The 21,325-nt window shown below is 32.4% G+C and overlaps 1 long non-coding RNA gene and 1 pseudogene across 1 annotated transcript; one reads left to right on the top strand and one right to left on the bottom strand.

The window, feature by feature from the left end:
• Positions 1-7,951: 7,951 nt before the first annotated feature.
• LOC146956498 (uncharacterized) lies at positions 7,952-8,978 on the bottom strand (annotated as a pseudogene).
• Positions 8,979-10,807: 1,829 nt separating this feature from the next.
• LOC146956497 (uncharacterized) lies at positions 10,808-12,466 on the top strand. Its single transcript, XR_015020188.1, has 2 exons — positions 10,808-11,339; positions 11,475-12,466. It is a non-coding gene; the product is annotated as an uncharacterized LOC146956497 (long non-coding RNA).
• Positions 12,467-21,325: the final 8,859 nt, after the last annotated feature.

Here is a 21,325-nt window from a genome sequence, read left to right as displayed (position 1 = left end):
TTTTGGATTTGATAAGTGATAATGCTTAAATGATGGAGTATTTATTTTTTTAATCTCCACTTCTCGAGAAATGAACACCAATAATCTCAAGTTCGATTGAAAGATGACTAAAGTATGATAATAAATTGTTCTGTCTAAAAATTAAACTCAAGTTTTTCCATACGGTTTATCACTTGATCGAGTTCATCGACTATTCAAGTTCAATCACTTGATTTTGCTTGAATGATGTACAATAAACCATTTTTTTATTGTAAAACTTGCACCAATTTATATATTATTATTATTATTATTGTTGGTAAATAATAAATATTATTCTACTTTTTTATTAGGGAAATGCTAGCTTATGTGTTTGGTACACAATTTTTTTTTTTGACAAATCTTTTGGGACGCAATTATGAAACCAAATATAAAATTATAATTTTAAAAATTATGCATTCAATATTTTAAAAGCTCAGAAACTTATTTTCTTTTTCAACACAACATATATTTAATTTTTTTAAATCTTAATTCTAAAAAAAAATCTTGTGCTCTTGATGCACAAGGTACGACCTTTTTTACTGGCAAAGAATCGGAGATCCACGCTATTGGACGGTGAAAAAGAGAAGATAAACCTAGTAATGATTAGCATAGAAAAAGGGATAAGTTGCAGTAACAGGAATATACATCCTCCGGTCACTATTATAAGCAAAAATATATTTTTTAGGTTCATTCAATAAATGATGTATGTAGTCCATTAAATAGACCATATACATCATTTAATGAATGAACCTAAAAAGTGAAATTTTGCTTATAATAGTGACCGGAGGGTGTACACGTGCTTTCACTTCACACAACAAATTCTCAATGGACACATGTTAAAGGGAGCCAAGTTTTTGACCAGGATTACGGGTGGCACTTTGGTGACATTAATGTCACCGTGCCATTGCATCTGGGCCACACAACACATCTAATGTCATCCAATGTGTGGTCCAGATTTAATGTCACCGTGACATTAATGTCACACAAGTATTTCCCCCAGGATTACATGTTGATTTAACTCTAGATAAGGGGACATATCTGCAAATACATTGGTCCTTAATCAATTCTTGTGCTTCTGCTATTGGATTTGTAAGGCGGAGATTTTCGTTGGTTGCGGAAGATCCAGGTGATAACAGCAAAATCACATTCCTTATTAAAAAAAAAAAAAATTACATCACCATCTTGTTCTTTGATGTAAGGATGCTCCAGTGGTTGCGGGTTTGGCCGAAATTGGTCGTGGAAGATGAGGGAAAGAAGAAAGCGATGAAACAATAACCAATAAGAATGGATGGCGAGGGAAGAAGAAATGTTGAAGCTGAAAAAGACCGAAAGAAGTCAGAGAATTGACACATGATAGACACATGATTCATTAGAGTTATGTTTTAATCTCAACACTTCTTTTTAATTTGATGGCTACCATTTATTCCTTCCATTCACATACAAATGTCATTTATATATATGGCCGAAGCAAATATTAGTTTGCTCAACTCTATGATACTCTTATATGTCTTTCTACAGAGAAAAATCCTTTTGAAATTGCAAGAGATACCACATTTATAATATAACGAACACATGTATTTTTATAACAAAAAGTGCAAAAATTTGTAGCATTGTACACATAATAGAACTGAAAGAACATCTATGAAAAGAAGAAAAAAAACTTCAAAAATTAAGATGGTACAATTAAATAACTTTGTCAGGTTTCAAGTGGTCAATGTTGGAAAATTAGGTCTTAATAAAAAACAGATTTCACAAAACATGTTCAACGATTATGAATCAATAGCGGAAGCAAATAAAACATTGAACATGATTATGATCGGATCTACGACATGTTTGATTTATCAAGGATATCAAGAATTAGGGTACTAGAAATACCTGGATAAAGCTTTCATGGCAGCTCTTTCAACAGCAACCAACAACAACGGTAAACAAAGAGAGAGATGATCTAAAACAAACAAGAACGTTAGCGGCAGCTGATTTGGTTCTTCCTCTACCGGTACCTTTATGCCTCAAGTTCTCTTCAGATGGGGAGAAGAGAGAGTTTTGCCGTGTACGGTATATTGGGACCATAGCCTCTTTTATATTGGATGACCATTAGGGTTTCCCATTATTCCGTTAAAGGGTCATCCAGACATCCACTCATATTGAGTCCATATCCATTAATTAATTAATTAATATTCTAAATAGAAATCTAATAGCCTTATTACTAAATTTGATCACTAATCAACTAAGGCTCACAATTGATAAATAGTTAATACAATTATTATTACGATATTTGCCCACATAATGATATTGGAATATAATAAAATAATAAAATATTCCAACAGTCAATGCTCATGGACCATGGGAGAGGGAGACGTCACATCTCCATCTAAAACTTTAATATATCAGGTATATGGGTTCCCACCTCTTGTAACAAGATCTAGCTTCCGCTCCCATACCAAGCCAAATTAAGGCTATGATACCACTTGTTGGGAAGTCTTGGCGTCACGGGAGAAACAACGGGTCAATGCTTCAGGATTACAAGAGAGGGAGACATAATATCTTCATCCAAAACCTTAAAGTATTAGGTGTATGAGTCGAATCTCATTTATATATCAAACATTTACTCATTCATAGGCAATGTGGGACTTAACCATTCACGCTTAAAATCCGACGATTTTTCCCCTCAAGTGTGAGTTCTCACCTCCTATAACATGATCCAACTTTCACTCTCCCACCAAGCTGAACCAAGGCTATTATAACACTTGCTTCCTATGGGGAGTTTGGGGAAGTCGGGAGCAACAATGAGTCCATAGATCATGTATATGGGTCACCCATCTTATATATTCAATGTTTCATGAGACTTTATTGTTAGTTGTTTCGATTTTAACCTTGTTTCTAGAGAGTTAAGAGCCTCACATTATATGAGTTATGACACGAAAATGTGTTTATAAGTTTGAACAATTTTTAACGAAAATTGTAATGGTTTGGTAATTCAATCCTATAATATATTAGGCCACATACTATCAAGTCTCGCTACTATGATCACTCAAGTCACGCTTTAGATATTCAGTATTAGACATGAGGGCATGTGTTAAAAAAATTCGCATTTGATCTAATATCGTATGAAAAATATTTTATAGGTGGTAAAAAGTTCTCATCTTACAAATCAATTTTGTATGGATTGAGTAAGGTCAATTCAAGTTCTAAGATGCTATCTAAATGCATCCAAGATTCATTGAGTCACATGTCATCGTGTCACCGATATTGAACCACTCGAACCGAATATCTTACCATGAATATGAAGATGTTTATTAATAATCACACACATAAAAGAAATATGATTTAAAAACATATTTATAAGTGGGATAACCCCCACCTTACAATCCAAAGTTATAAAATTTTAATTAGATCAAACTTAAATTCTAAGACAGAGTGCATTGATAGTGATCAAGTGCCTGTACTGAAGTTCAACCAATAGAAATCTTGTTTTTTCTTTATAACAAAACTTCTCGAAATGGAAAGTTTTGTTGGTTCTTTGTTTGCTTTTTTTTTTCTTTTGTTGAATGGAAATCTTTGTTGATGTGTAATTTTTGAAAAAGAAGTAGTAGAAGAAACAACCTTATGGAAAAAGTGTGAACACAACGAGCACCACGAAATGTGGGTAATGGGGTCACTCTAGCCGAATGGGAGTGATTACTCGTGCACCGACCAGCCCGTATTATTACCATGTTCATTAATCATGCCATATGGTGCATACAAAACAGGACCATCTACACACCATCAAGAACGTACTTACCTACTGAACCAATATACCCTAGGTTTTTGTTGGTCCAAAACCAATTTGGAAGCAACAAAAATTATTTGAACAACTAAAACCAAACACAACATATTGTTTGAATATATATTATAATTGATTTTGTGTACGTAAAATTTCGAATATGCAACTAATTGCCTTAGCTAAGAATTCATTTAGAACAAATTTCTGCTGATAGGAATCCTGCGTGTTGAAATTGTCTTCAAATTTGTGATATGAGAAAAATCACAATCGTGACACCTTTTTTGGGTGGCGTGACACAATTTCGTTGGCAGAGAGCATGGTTTTTCTGCTATAAAATCATGACACGATTTTGAGCTATCGTGACACGATTTGTGGATAAGGTTTTCGTACCTTGGGTCGTATGTTACGAAGCATGACACGATTTTGCCAATCGTGGCACGATTTTGACAGGTACTATTTAAGTGTTTCAGTTCATATTTTGAAAGAGAGCTTGAAGAGAGAGAAACTTAGAATTACAGAGGAGGTAACTTTAGGATTGGGTGTCTTTGTAGTGAGGTTCGCTTGGGTTGGGAAACATTGTAAACACCTTGGGTAGTGAGATTTCACCATTGGAAGGATCAAAAAGCTTCCTTTTGTGTTTTCTCTTAGGATTCATCTTGAGTGTGGGTGACCTAAAAAATGGGTAGAAATTAGGTCTTGTTCTTTGTGAGCTTTTAAGCTAATTTTTTTTAACCCATCTGGATCACTTTCATCATTTCATCATTGGAGAGCTGCTCTCTCCCCCAGAGTAGATCATATTGGACCGAACTGGGTTACCATCTTGATGTGTTTGTTTTCTTTCTTGTTTTCTTATATTTATTGATTTGATTATGCTTGTGGTGCAGTTATACACTTAGATATAGGTCTATTTGTTGTTATTGTTGTTTGAGGCTACTTTATCTATTGATTACTACATCCTTTGCTCCACGCATTTTGTTTCATTGGTGTGATTTTGTCCGAATTCACAACACTACGGATGGTATTAAGATATTGTTCACAAATTAAATGCCCACCTTAACTCCAAATTAGAGAAAATGGTCAAAACAATCACCAATGGGTTACTCTCTCACTTAAAATTATGCTTTGAAGAAATTGATCAAGATCAAACAACTATTGAACTTTGATCTTGGAAGTGACTTTGTAAACATATTCATCGGTTTGTGTTTTAAAATATTTTTCATTTTTTAATTTTAGATTTTTCCACATCTTTAATGAAGTGTTTGATCCTCACATGGTAAACTTGATGATTGTCCAGATGCATATGCACTTTGACTAACACAAGCACAAAGACTATAACACAATTTTGCGTATTGTTTATTTCATATCAATAATATAATTTATGGTTAATAGGGTTTTACCCCTTATAATATAGGCCATTTTCGGGTTTACATCCTGTAAAAAAAATGATTTATCCCCTGTAAAAAAAGAATTATTTACCCTCCTACTAGGCCAACCAAAAACGAAAATTTTTGAAAAAAAAAAATTGGTTTTTGAATGACCTATTAAGGAGGTAAATAAAAAAAAATTTACAGGGGGTAAATAAAAAAAAATTATAGGGGGATAAAGTCCTATTAACCCATATAATTTAACCAAGTGACCTTTTGAGTTGAATAGTTCAATTATAATAGTATCGACAATCTCCTCTCAGCATACTCCACATCAACAATCTCAATTGTTTATTACTGTAGTTTTTATTTTATATATAGCAAGAGGGTCTAAACCCAAAGAACGAAACACAGTTACAACATAATCAATTTAGAAGTGGACATACTACAATATCAACTAACAACAAATGTTTAATATGAGTCGGACAATGCTCATAAATAATCAAGAAACATCCTCCATCGCATCCCATAATATTTTTCAAGGTATCAGCACACTTGTTTGCCTCGCGCTATGAGTTGACCGCGTCCAAATCCATCACAAGCAATCTAGCAATATGTTGTACAAGTCTCCATCCTCCATAACTCCCCTTCATGTTGGTTTTCAAAAGAGTTGACCGCCACATATGTCGATTCACGTGAAGCTCAATTCATCTAAAACCATGATTGAGTCAATTTTAAACCTTCCAAAACTCGTCAAAACTCGCTATGTACGCACTACAAGCTTCAATAAGTTTTGAGAAACCACAAATTCATTCTCCATCGACACCTCGAATAAGTCCACCGCATATATGTTTACAAAATCGATGAGATTAATTAGGTTTTTATACACCAAAATCTTAGTAACGAATATATCCATTTCTTTTAAAAGGCAAAGAGGATTTCAACTCATCCTAGCTACTCACATATATTTCTATCATCCATATTTTCTCTTTCTCAAATGAGTTATTTGTCCATAGTAACTGGAAACAAAATTAATGAGGCGCATAAAAAGTATACACAAGTGCAACTTTAGTAGTCTTCATTTGCATTATTGATTGACTTCCTGTGTAACATGATTCAAGGAATCAAACATAAACAGCGATTTTCCAATATACTGCACTATTCTTAGAGTACTAGAATAATTTAAGAGCACCCACACCTTTGGGTGCTATTCTTAAAGAGTACTAGAATAATTTAGGAACACAAATATGGGCAGATACAACAAGAACATAGTAATCTATATAGTTGCACGATGACATTGAGATGTTATGAATGAATGATATATATGGTACCCACGTTCTTTTGCAGTTGGGATATGTGCATTGTGCAATGCTAAAACCCACTATATGCATATGTTTGATTTTCACCCACATATCTACTTATAAAGACGATAAATTGAGTGTTTCATTAGTGCCAATATTCTTGATACAGAACCACATAAAAAGGATAGGAAATTTTAAAGGTGGGTTTTCTTATTATATGGAAAATTTTATCTCAGTTAATTTTAATTTAATTTTTGAAGAATAGCATCGTAGAGTTATGATAATGATGAAATTAATTTTTTTCAGACAATCATATATATATATATATAACATTAACACTTTTTTAGAAAAATTAAAGATGTATACTAGAGCATTTAGATGAGATGACGCAAGTTTCTTCTAATTTAATCAAGGTCTTGATTTGAATCCAGCATAGGGCATGGACCAATGTCAAAACTCTTAGGGAGAATTTCTCGTTCATTTAGGTCTCACAAAGTTTGAGGAATTAGTCTCCACAACTGCGCGCGGAGATACCTCATTTACGCCAAAAAAAAAACAAGATTTATGCCAACTGCTAAAAAAATTTATATTTTTTTCTTTCTAGAAGAGCAAAGGAAGAAATAATGTGAGGTAATAGATGGAAAGATTGCGTGGTAATATATTTATGTGAACTAAACTATTCAGACTTATTATTATCGTCATCTTCAACCGAAGTAGATTCCATAATGGAAGCTGCTAATTCTATTAATTTTTCTTCTGCAACTGACTACAAAAGGTTCTTTTCTTAAGATCATATATATGTAATGTGATTATGTTAATTGATCGATGACTATATTATATTCAACACAAATATCTTCAATACTACTAGTTTATAAAGAAGCAAATCGGATCTACCAAAGATAACTAAATTTATTTGCAATAAGTTGATAGATATGAAAAGGGAATATATTAATATACACTATAACAATAGGTGAAATAACAAAGGAAATTTGTAGACAAAAAATATAAAAATGTGTCTCTAATTTGGCCACTAAGTATGAAAGACCAAAAATTTGACTTATTTTTTCGTCTCTAATTTCTTGTCATAATGTCAATTATTCTATTAGTGATAGTGTTGTTGCTTTCATGCTCGATGATTTGATTTGTTGATTCTTTCTATCCATATCTCCTCATTCTCTTTGTTGCATTTCTTTTTGTGATTGGAACATGGAATGTATTTTGTCCAATAGCTTTATACAAGTCCCTACACAATTTTTTCAATTTCTTTACTAATTCTTCCAGCCTTTCATTATAAAGTATAAACCCTCATTCACTTATATATTCTTAGTGGAAAGGTGACATTGTGATTTGGAATAGGAGCATATAAGAGCTGGATTTAAATTATTAAGCCGAAGCAATCCAAGCATGAAGCAGGCTAAACTCTTGTTTTAGACCTCTCAGAACAAATTAGTTTTTACAAGCAAAAAGGCCTCCAAAATAAAAAAAAAAAAAAAAAAAATTGGCATAGTAGTATTTTTTTTGTTTTTGTTTACAAAGCTAAATAACAACAACAGAAGAAAAAGAAAATAAACAAAGCAAACTACAATCTAGGAAAGATAGTTTCAGCTGCATCAATCCTTAGAAGGCTCTGGAGACCCTCCCGGGGGTTATGCAATGGCATAAGTCAATATCTAAGGATGCTTCAAGCTTGGCCATAAAACCTGCACATTGATTCCCTTCTCTTAAAGTATGACAAATAGTGACATTCAAATGATCAAAGAGCTCCTTTATGTCTTGTATAAGCACTACATAATTGTGAAACTTCATTGCTATCCCTTTAATTAAATTAATACAATGCATTGAGTCTGAATAAGATCAGCAACGTTCTTTTCATTGGCTAACAAGAGGCCCTGATAAATTTCGCGTAAAGAATGTCGGTAGAATTATGGATATAACCAGAAAATCCCGAGAGGTAGTAATAGCCTGCATAATTTCGAACCACCATAGCCAGCTCTAGGAGGAGCCAAGACAACTACCATCAACATTAAGAATCACACAAGAGTGATTGTTGTCGTTCCACTTGGTGAATCTCTCTTCAATAGCACCATTTTGGTTGACAGAGAAGCAATTTTTGAAAGTTTCTATCATACATTGGATGTTGAAGACGAGGCGGTTTAGAGACCAATTTTCATGGCTAAGACACATGATGTTTCGGTGACGCCAAGCCCATCAAACTATGGTAGCAAAGGTAAAGGAATGAGCTCCCAGCAGCCCATCTTTGAGTCAATCATGAGGAACCAAACAATCAAAGAAAGTTAAGTGATTAATGTTGAAATGGTACCAAATATTCCTTGAAAATTTGCAATCACAAACAGAATGAAGAAAAGTCTCCTCATGAAGTCCGCACCTATTACAAGTAGCAATGTGGAGATGTTCCTAGGGTTGAGTAAGGACAAGGTAGGGACCGAAGAATGGCAAGCCAACGAAATGAGGAATGACCAAAAGTGATTATGAGTGGAGGAGTTATGAGTAGTATTGGTTTAAACGTTAGAATGAAGCAAGTTTTATTGGTCACAAGGTTATACACGGTCACAAAAAAGCAAAAAGTAGAATTAAATAATATGAAAACACATAATTGTCGTATTCGTTAGCAACATGTCATTGAATGTTTGTGTAAAATAATTTTACATTGGCAAAACATATTAATTAAACATTTTATCATAGATACATTTCTAAAGTCACACATGATTAATTGTGATTTATTGATGTCTTGTAATCACATTTTAGTTGATAGCTGCAAGGACAATGATATGCACAGACCGAAGTTCGAACCCTAAACTCATCACTTTTCCACACTTAAAATGTGAGTATCAACCATTAGACTCCTTGACCCAAAAAAAATAAAAATATTGTGATTTATTCGTAGTGTAAAAAGATTTACACCAACTAAATTAAACTCAATATTATATACTATATATTTGTAGTTTATTGTCATTTGTCACATTATAAACTCTGAGTTTCCTTAAAGAAAAAACTGAGTTGAATGGTGGTCCGTCCAACCATAGCATAAGAAACGTCCCATTCAGATTTTCTGAACATCAACTGCTATATTCGGCAATCTCTTTAATCATATGCTGTATATTTTCCCATTTTCTATAAGGTTTGTATCAAATGATATCTTGTGTTTGAGTGTGGAAGTATCACATGATATCTAGTTCAAGGTGTGACAACACCATGGTCCAACTAGCCATTTAATTATTTTGATGCTGGAAGATTAGCGAATGTACTATAAGTATTCCTTGGCAGCAGAAATCGAAACCAATCGCTTTCTCCTCCTTAATTCATGTGATGTTTATATGTGATGTGAATCACCATATATAGTGGTCCACAAAACACCAATAAAAATATGCAATTTTGAACCAATGGATTATTTATTTTTTTAACCAATAGATTAATGTCTGGTGTCTTTTTCAAAACAAATTAATAATAATAATAATAGCAATATTTTTTTTAAATTTTTAGTTAATAATATTAATATGGTGCACCATTTGCACAAAATATTTTTCATTCAAACCCTAATTGTAGTCTTTCCTCACCCGCTCCATCTTTTGTCATCTTCCTACCTTCTCTTATATGTTTGCAGTGTGGCATAAGAATGGTCAGTTTCTCACTATTATATAAGTGTATGATTTTAAACTTTTTTTAATCAATTAAATGTGAGTTGTCATGGTGTTAAATTTGTAATAATGGTATGATTTTATTTATATTAGTGTATGATTTTGTGCAATTCTTGACTATTTAATTTGTTGTTTCAATTCTATGCAAGGAGGAAGGACGTAAAAAAAAAATGAACTGAAGCTTTTGAAGAAAAAAAAAAAGTCATGTGAATACAACTCATCTGACAAAAAATTTGTAGTAGAATTTGATAAGTTGTGGCACATGTTGGAACTCATAATTTTAAACTTGTTAGTGTTTAATATGTGTGAGTTTCACCACTATACTTTCAAAAGAAAGAAAAAAAAAAACTTAAATCACCTGTGCCTTAACCAATTTAATTAAAAATACTTTTTAGAAATTATCACTAAAAATATCCTTTTTAAATTAATTGAAAACAAACCCAGTTTAAAAAGGAAGTGGTTTCGTTCATAAACTGAACACTTTGATTTTGGTTATTTATAGATTATTTACAATTATTTGTTTACGTTGGTTGTTAAATCGGTTTAATATGTCCCTAGTTTTTGTAACAATTGTTTCTACCAATTTAGCCTAACAATACAATTCTTTTGACAAAAATAAACAACAAAATAAAAAGGATGAATAATCGAATAAACTCACGGCATCCACGTCAATATCACAAAACATCAATATCACTTATTCTTAAAGCTTATTAGGTCTTGCCATCACTTAACCTAATTTTTTCCCTCTAATTCTATTGCATTAATTGCTCATCACTTTAACCCTAAAATTTTTTCCCTCTTTCTATTTGTTAAATTTGAATTTCAAACTTTGCCTTGCCATTTGTTATTTTCCCTCTACTTTGTGTGCATTAACTAAGGCTTGATTTTAGCACTATCAGTTGGCCCTTGCACTGTAAACCAAAGCAAAAATTCAGCACACGCTTCCAAAGCAGATACTCAGCACGCTTATTTCCAAAGCAAAAATTCAGTCTTCATCTTTCTCTTTCTCTTTCTCTTTCTTTTCTCATGTCCTCTCCACTACTTAATACTAACTATCAGCTGTTTCCAATGCAAAACTATCAGCATACCTTACTTAATTATATAACCAAGTTCCAAAAAAGAATTGAAACTGTACTCTTCCATTTCTCCTCTTATCAGTTTGTATTCTTTTATTTCTTCAACTTGCAAATGTCTGGATGCAACATTCAAACCTTGCTGGCCTACCACTCCCTAACTGGTGTGTATCTCCCACGTTTTTTTTGTTGCAAACTTATGGTTTTGCTTCAATCATAACTAATTCCTATTTATAGTGCTCTCTTTGGCGGCTGCTGGTGTTGTTTCAGGGTTTTTTTTTTTCTGTTTCTGCATGGAGGTCGGTTGTGACTGGCTGCTGGTGTGTTTGGCAGTTGGTTTTTGCCTTCTGTCAATAGGATATGAAAGTTGCAGCTGTGTTTTTTGGTTGCTATTGTCGTGCATGGGGGCTGGATTTTGACCGTGCTACTTTAGTGAATCTTGAGGCAGGGGTATGCTTTTGTTTGGTGTAAAGGGACCAGCTGTTGTAATTGTTATTCTCTTATAGGTTGTCCCTTTTCTTATTGTATACCTCGGCCTCATCTTTTGTGTGGGGTGGCTGCTGTCAGTTTTTGGGCAGCTCCTTGAGGGTAACAGTTTCCAACGCATATCTCTCCACCCTCATATATTTCATCTATAAATACATGCCAAATAAACAGGAATTGTACTCATCCTTTTTGTTTCCTTTGTTATTCCATTCTAGAAATGTTCTCACGTAACATTGAAACATTGTTATCGCATAACTGCTTGACTGGTATACATCTCATATTTTCTTTGTTCGAAATACATCTCTGTAATAGCAAGACCTTAGTAACTTTTCTGCCTTTGTTGTTTTAATAGGTCCTTTGATGAATAATTCAGTTTCAGAGATGGACAGGACTATCAACAAGCTGCAGATGAAGTACAGGTTATACGTAACAAAGGAGGTGTTAAGAGGTCTTCTGATGTTGATGATGGTAATGATGGCGTCGAGCTAGAGAGTGGATCTGCTTCTACCACCAAGCCAACAAAATTGGTTCGCGTGAAGGTCGAGCAAATCGACAAGTGATTGTCACAAAGGAGTTTATATAGATTTCATAGTTAGTTTTGTGTTTTTGGTCCTTCATTTTCTGTTTGCTGTGTACTTTGGCTTAGGAGTATCCACACTAAGTAGTCATTCTGGTTTGTTATTGTTCTAAAGACATGTTATTGCTTTTAAGTTTCCATTTCAAACTATCAAGTGATGTTGTCAGGTTTAATTTATGCAAAAAAGGCTCTCTGTATTATATATATTGATCCCCAATTTTGTTCAAATTGTATTATATGTATGCTGAAAATCATGATTACATGAAGTAAAGTCTGCTACTAAGTAAAGTCTGTTATTACTTTCATCAGTTATTATCTTCACACATAGGAAGTGGTTTTGAAATTGCGGTAACCACATAATCGGTCAATATATTTAGATACTAATCATTTTCGAAACGACTTTCGAATATTTGTTCATTCATGGTAGTTATAATCATCCAGTTTTGTAAGTTACAAGTATAGTGAAATTGTATATTCACAAATCATAGCTAATTAGGAATATAAATTTTATTAGTAACAACTTATAATTATACAAGTGCAGTACAATTTTGAGAATGAATAATTATTGCTATACATACAATATTGTTCTAACTGTATTGGAATCAAATTAAATTCCTCATATTTTAAAGCCGATGACGCCGATGCATACCGAGGTTGTGTACACGTTTAGTAAAAGTATTGAACTAACGTTGCCCTAAACCAGTTTTAATTTTGTTTCCATTTTAAATTTTATCCAAAAATGGTGTAAGCTATATAACTATTTATGCAAATTTTATGTATTGAAAAAAAAATTAAATACAAGTTACAAATGTGGTTGCACTTTTGTCAAAAAAAAACGTGGTTGTACTTCCCTCAAAAAACTAATTATTTTACGAAACATTTAACCACCAAGCCACTTGCTGGTTTTGTGATATCATTTGACTTCCACTACATGATATCCAATATTAAACTCCCTTTTCAAAAAACCAATTAATTCCTTTTCTTTTTTTTCCAAACAATTTCGAACCCTTTTTTCTCCTTTCTCCTTCGCAATCTAAACCCAAAAGTCTGCGGTTTTCAACCATTTCTTCCTCATTTTTCCTACGACATATGTCTTGAAAAATGAAAATGTAGGTGACCTTATAGGTTTATATGGTTGAATCACTTGATATGTTTCTCATACTAACTTTATACAATAACTTTTTTCCTTTGATGTGTATTTTGAACTATTTAATTAGCTCATTGTTTAAATTTTGCTCATTGTTTAGATTTTGTATGACGAGTTCCAACTTCGGTGCATTTTATTCATTGTAGTCTTTATTGAAATGTTATACATAATATATTTAAATATGTCGACAACTAATAATATAGTAACCTGATGCTTATATATGAAAATCGAAACAAACCCGTGCATCGCACGGGTTAGGGTCTAGTATATATACATACACACACACACACAGTGGCGGAGCCAAGAAATTTATAGAGCCTGGGCAAAAAATTTATCACAAATTCACATGTGGGCTTTGGACAAATAAATTAAATTGAATTAAATTAAATTTATTTTTTTGACAAAAAAAAACTAAATTCTTATTTACAAATAAATCTAAATACAACGGGCTTTGGAGCCCATATATGTTTTTTTCTAAGAAAATTGCTTTTTTGACATAAAAAATTTCACAATGACACAAGTAAAATACTTAAATGCCCCCAGCGGTAGTTAACTACCGTTGAGGACCCGGCAGTAGTTAACTACCGCTGGCCCGAGCGGTAGTTATCTACCTTTGCATATTCTTTACAGTGCCTTGTTCTCTCCCAATTCTCTTCACTCTTCATCTTCTTCTTAACCCTTTTCCACATTCTCATTTTTACCAATTCTTCCTTTTCATGCATTCTCTTTCTAATATGCTACAATTTTTTTGAATTGGGTTTTTTGTTCAATTTTTCTCACGTTGAATTGGGTAAAGCAATGGCCTTGAGATGGTGTCTGCAATGGGTCACTGGTACTGAGTTGGAAACACCAATTATTATAGAGAGTGACTCTGAATCTGTTGTTAATTGCATCAAAGGAAACCTCTTTTTAGTAGAGATAGATCATATCATCTCAGATTGTAATTTTATGCTTTCTAGTAGAATTAATGTTAGTGTTGCTTTTATTAAGAGATGTAAAAACTCTGTTGCACATGCTTTAGTTGGGGTTGCTAGAGACCTTGGCTCTAAGTCATGGGTGGGATCTGTCCCCCTGGCTATTGCTGCTATCATTTGTAAGGATTCACCTCTTCTTATTTAATGAATATCTTCCACTTCAAAAAAAAGAATTGGGTATTATTCTCACATGTTCAATTTTTTGTATCCATGGATGCATAAGCTGGTTTATCATTGGGGTTAAATGCTGCTATGCCATCTTCAACAAATTTATCAAATGGGTCACTCACTCATAACCTTTTTCTTTTTCATTTTGAATTTGATTGGATGGTAATTGTTCACTATGACAAATTGCAAAGACAAATAATAAATAGAAATAAGAGAAAGTGAAAATTGAAATTGGAAATGAAAAGATAGAGACTTACAGAGTGGTTTCGGCCATTGTTAGTGTCTTCTGCCATTGTTGAGTTCTTCTGCCATGTGTTGAGTTCCTCTGCCATGTGTTTTTCATCCTCCACGGTAGTTAACTACTGTTGGAGTTTTTTTTAATGTCTTTTTTTTTAAGCTGTGTTGGTGTACAGCGGTAGTTAACTACCGTCGGATCAATCCAACGGTAGTTAACTACCGTTGAGAGCAAAAATGTCATTTCCATGTGTCATTATGAAGTTTTATATGTCAGAAAAGCAATCTTCTTTTTCTAACTAGCAGTGAGAAGCCCATCTCTCTCATGTCTTCCCTAACCTTGAGAAAATATCACTGTAGCCCGTAGAAAATTTAACTGCCGAAGCAAGAATTTAGCTGCATGTATTCTCTACAATCCAAATCCATGCTATATATGATAGCACCATTAAAATAGAAATTGGGAGTTAAAACATAGTTATTAGAATATAAAGGTTGGTGAAGCCAAGTGAGAAGGAAAGACAACAATGTTAAGGGGCAAAACAGGGAAAAGGAAGTGATGAGCCCCGGCTAGTGCCCAGGCTAGCTGGGGGGTGTCTCCGCCCCTATATATATATATATATATATATATATATATATATATATATATATATATATATATATATATATATATAAGACTATATTCATGTCTTTGGAATACTCATGCTTTTGGATGTTGGTGGCGTCATTGATTCTGTATTTAATCAACTTTCAACCTGAATCAAATAAACACTGCACTAAAATGAAAAATAAAAAACACGCTGCACAAAAACAGGAAATCAAAACAAACAACATTGTGTTAAGACGACGAAGTCACAAAAACATACAATAGAAAACTTGAAATATTTGAAAATTGCTTATTTAATTAAAAGAGAAAGAAAAACAAGTTGGAGGAAATAAATTAGCATATCTTATGTCTCTGTGAATTAAATATCTTAGTTCTTAAACACTTCAACAATTTTGGACTTTCATTTTCCTCTAAATAATTCATACATGAACAGTAATACTATCATCAACACACATTTGCGGGTGCACATCTCTCTCCTCACATTTGTGTTAAGTCTATTATCTGGCACTATTGTTTGGACAAAAATATATATTTTCTAACTAGACAGAAAAACCCATTTGTCAAAACTCAGTCAAATACGAGGATGTTAACCTCCTCACGTTTGAGCTCAAGCAAGAAGAAAAAAAATTAAGCAAGAATTTTAGTATCCTCCACACAATCATTCTTCCATCCACTAAATAGAATTTTGATTTATCATAACTTTACCCAATGGAAGTTTTTGAGGCATCCATGATTTATCTCTTTACTTAGTTAATTTGTTTCCTTTTAACTCAATCTTGTGCACAAAAAATGTTGGATTTTTATGATGAAATCTCAAATAAAGGAAGTTTTCACATTTGTGATAACATGAAAGGAAAAACAGTGGAAATGGGACATGCATCATACCATTCAAGGATTTTGAGGTAAAAAGTCTCTGGAAAAATATAAGTGAAGAAAGATAAGTTGTGGAAAAATTAAACAGTTACGAAGTATGTTATGAATTGTTTATAGAAAGCATTATGAAAGAATTATGATTTGGCCTTCTTAAATGATTTGGCCTTCATTTTACCCCAAAAGAAATTCATATTTCTTGCCTTATTTGTTCTCTATATTTGTCATGCATATCCATTAATATCTCTGCATTTTAGGAAAATATTCAATATGGAGATATTATCACAAATTAAAAACAAGTTTTTCAAGTTTCTACCAAAACGGCATGTAGCTTTCGTTTCTAATTAACAAAACCCAACACCAAGTCCTAACACAACTGTTATAATTCAGTTCCTAATAACATGATTTACATATCATGTTACAAAATACAAAACATTCAAACCCAATTGTGGTAGATAACTAATCAAAACAATGAGACAACCAGTGATAAAATGAGACGTCATTCAAAGTCAGATAGAACCAAAAACCAAATTGAGTTATCAAAAAGTATTTATGACTATACACAACATTTACAAATCATCCAAATTAATGGGTTTGACACCATGAATGTTGTGGGTGAAAGCATCTGTGTTGGATTCAACTTTTGTCCTTCGCTCGTTATGATGTCCAAGCATTAATCTTGCAGAAATTTTTATCCTCGATTCATTCTCTTTAAGCTACACATTCAAAAAAAGATCAATTAGAAATGGTATATAATACTAACAAACAAATATGCCACGACATTATGTATAACTTTTGTTCCATATAGTGTGTTTGTATTAATATGATGCTCTATTTGAATCCAGTCTAACATCTAAACCCCAAAGTTGTCATTGTGGTTTCACAAATTTTAAATTCATAAATTTCAACTAATAACAAAATAAAAAAGATAACATTAGAATATTTATGTTTGAAGCATTGTACCTTGCGTATTGGGGATCCCTCTAGCCTCAACTATATTCATATTCATGAAGTTAAAACGTTTGTTACGAAGCGAACTTGATTAAGTGGGATCCTTTCAACAACTGGTAGAGCATCTCAACATATCCATTTACAAAGCACGAACAATTCTTTTTATAAAATGTAGTAGATTATACATGCTTGGTATTCTAATAGACTGACATGCTAGTATGAACATAAGTTAAAATATTATAAAGGAACGATTTTTATTATTCTCGTAACGCGCATTATGTAATCAATAGCATCGACGGGGCAAAATGGTAAATAACTGCGTGTTTAGAGTGAATCGCCATCATATATTAATGTCCATGATAAACAATCTTAATGGGTATGCAAATCCAAGAGACATTGAATCACATGTGCAAGAAAAATAATGTTAACTTTTCATCCCCCTTAAAAAAAACTTAGTTACGTCCTTACAAATTTTAGAGTTAGAAATGTTGGCATCCAATATGAGCAATATTTGTAGGCCGTCTCTTACTTTTTCACTCCCCATAGCAAACAACGTTCATATACATAATAAAAGAAAAAAAATTAAATCTAGAAATTCCTCAAGAAAAAAATATAAATTTATATATAATTAATTATTTATTGATCGAGGGTTTTGGATGGCTAAATTTATATTGAGTAAATAAGCAATTACCTCCCTGAAATTATAAGTTTCGTCAATTACCCCCTTGACATTATCAAAACTTCAATTACCTCCCTGAAATTGCACAACGTTAATCAATTTACCCCCTCCGTCAAATTCTTCTGTTAGTCAACATGACGTTTTGCAAATACTCCCCCTGGAGTTTTGCACTTATGTGCAAAATACCCCCCGAACTTGAAAATTTATATTTTTTTTTCTTATCCTTGACTCAAAAGATATTAAAGACAAACAATTGAATCAAAGATATGAAATTGAAGATATGCAAAGACATGTCTCGGTATGATGTGGTATTAACAACATAAGACCGACGTTAACAATCACAATTTACAATAGGTTATTTTCTTTCACGTTACTTCTGTCATTAACAATTGCAAATCATACATGGGTGCAAAAATGACATGAATGTAATATATGTATGTTTATTACTCAAGCCTCACAGCTTCTACATTGTTGTTTGATGCTTTAGTTCTCATATTTTGCATTGTGCATCTATGTATGAAAGTTCAGTTCCTTGCAACAAAAAGTAGTATTTATCATGAAATTGAAAAGTAACATGTCAATCAAATACAAAAAAAGATAGTCTTTTAAACATAACAGCGAAACTGTATTGAATTGCTATACAAGGAAACGCTAACATGAAGTAGAATTGTAAGAAAAAATATATTAATAAAACTAAATCAATTTTTTAGCCACAACTTTTTACTTCAAAAAATAAAGTAATGAACAACCTTTGTACACAACGTTTGTGTTATCGGTGGTGAAAACAAAGGTTGAAAGTTTTAGAAGAATGAGAAATGAGAGAGTTTGTTTTGTTCTGAGGATACCCATTTGTGAGATTGGAAAGAAGGTGATGTTTTTTTTTGTTGGGTTTTCACTCACTTTGAATCTGATGAATATATTTTGTTAATGTGATTTTTTTTCATTATTATAGTCTAGGATTTATAAATATGAGTATGAAGTATGATTTTTATGAATAAATCAGGTGTATAAGGGGTTGACGTGGGTCTTACTTATTCTGGATTAAGATAGTTCGTAGTCTTTTTATTATTGGAATTGACATTGTTTGATTATAAGTGCCTCATTGAAAACCACTTATCATGTTGCAAAACAAAAAATTCAACCTAATGGAACTGATGCAGAGACGTCTAAAACTGAAATTAATTCTTGTCAAAGTCTGGTAAAGTAAAGCAGTAAGTTTTCTTAGTTGTATATTTGTGTTCAAAACTAATTTATTGAACATCTATTTGGTATGTATTGCTCAAAATAAGCTCGATTTAGTGATATGATTCTGCTTCTGGGACTGGTTTTCAGGAACGAGGGTTGTAAATTGTGTCTGGATGGGACTGGATTCTATGAACTGATGTGTAACTTGTTTTACAATTATATTTGATTTTTTTTCTCTTATGTTCTCCTTGTAAATCTTGATTGAGATTTTCAATTTGGTGTCACTTTGGTTCATCAAATGTTTTAACTAACTGGTTGACGTTGTAAGTGATCTCTATTTGGTAAGTGATCGTATTTGGTCAGTCATGTTGCTTTTATGCACAATGGCAATGTAATATAGTTATGGTACATGATTAATCCTTAATTGTCAAATAGATTCTTAAAATGGTTAATGATGTGATGTAACTAAGTTGTTTAATATTAGATGTTGGTTACTCAGAAAATTAAAGTGTATTTATTCATGAAAATGAAATATTTTGGCTACTCTACTTGAGTGTCTCAATCTCTTCAACCTGTAAAAGAGTCATACTAATTAGGCTACTCCATAACTTAAGGGGCTCATGAGTCTGATACCAAGTACACGACTACATGTACTGGTAGTTGCTACATTTTGTGAATAGGATGTGGGAGTTAGAGAAAAAAGTGTTGGCCTTCTTTCACATTCCACCACCTCATACTGGGGTTAATTTGACTGAGAAGTTACTAAGTCTGTTAAGAGAATGGGGTGTCGAGAAAAATATATTTAAGATTACTGTCATCTTAGATCTTAGATTTAAGTTACAATTTGTTGAGTATTGTTATGGGAAGTTGTTTGGCTGCGATGGAGATAAACTTGCAAATGATATCATTGATAAGCTGAAAGCTTTTTTTCCAGAATATCACATGTCCTCTAAGGAGATAAGCGGCTCATCTTCATAAAGCTCGGTTAGAGGTAGCCCACAAATTCCTTCAAGCGACTTTGCAGATTTTGGTAAATTGCAAAGTAAATTGTGTGGACCGTCAAGAAAAGAGTATGGTTTATAAAGTTATTTGGATGAAAAAAAACTTGACTATAAGAAATATGAAGACTTGGATATTCTTGAATATTGAAAAGCAAATGAGGGGAAATATCTTGAAGTAGCTATGATGACACGTGATGTTTTGAGCATTCCGATTGCACTGTTGCATTAGAGTTATCGTTCAGTATAGGTGGACGTATACTCGACAAGTATAGAAGTACTCTTTTGCCTGATAATGTTGAAGCATTATTGTGTACTCATGATTGGTTTGGGGAACTCCGAGTTAGTTTCTCTGATTGGCTATTTGTAATCTTCGTTGCTTTAACACTTTAATCTAACTTAATTCATATTTTGGTTTAATTCTCAATCTAACTTAATTCATAACACTTTAATCAATCTTAATTCATCTTCATAATAAATTGGTTTTAAAACAATAACAGTAATGAATTAACCATTATGGAGAACTAAAAGCTTCATTGCATTCCATCCCTTTAATGTTTAGTAATGAAACTTGGATTTGGACAGTCAGTTCTGCTATATACTCTTATTTCTACTGCACTTAAGATCATAATATGTTTCATTCTTGATTATAACTTTAATTGTGTTTTGTTCGAGTTCTGAATCATATTAGGATTTTGGGTATTTGATTGATGTGATTGAATCTCTTGTGGATGGGAATGAGTGATCTAGTAATATAAAATTCACACAACTAGCCTTTTGTAGGAACTAAGTGATTTTGCGGTAACTTATAGAGTAAGGTCTGTTAGGAACTTAATCAAGCATTTGTATCGCAAGTCCTCAAAATATAAGTGTTTATGTGTTTATATAGGTTGTAAACTGATTTTATAAGTTATAGCTTTATATAAATAAGTCAATCCAATGTGTAACACCCCAAATTTTCCATAATATATATCTATATATCTAAATATATGTGCATGATAGAAATCTCAAACTATTATCTTAAGTGATTTTATTTGTACATGTATTTTGCTTATTATTGTGACATCGTGTGAATTAATAAGAAATGTGGGCATATTTTATTTTCATTATCTCTAACTATCATCTTATTTAATTATGTATTTTATAAATAATTATCTAGGTGTCTTAGTAATATTTTGATGATTTTTCCTTATATGTGTAGTTGTTGTGGTGTGATAATTTTATACGTATTTATTTGATCTAGAAGTAATATAAAATGTGATATTTTATTTATTGAT

This window comes from Medicago sativa, chromosome 1, assembly GCF_051527215.1.
Source record: "Medicago sativa cultivar Bolivia chromosome 1, Bolivia_mono, whole genome shotgun sequence".
NCBI classification, from domain to species: domain Eukaryota; kingdom Viridiplantae; phylum Streptophyta; class Magnoliopsida; order Fabales; family Fabaceae; genus Medicago; species Medicago sativa.
The sequence above is the reverse complement of the archived record's forward strand: the minus strand, read 5'-3'. Positions and strand labels throughout refer to the sequence as shown.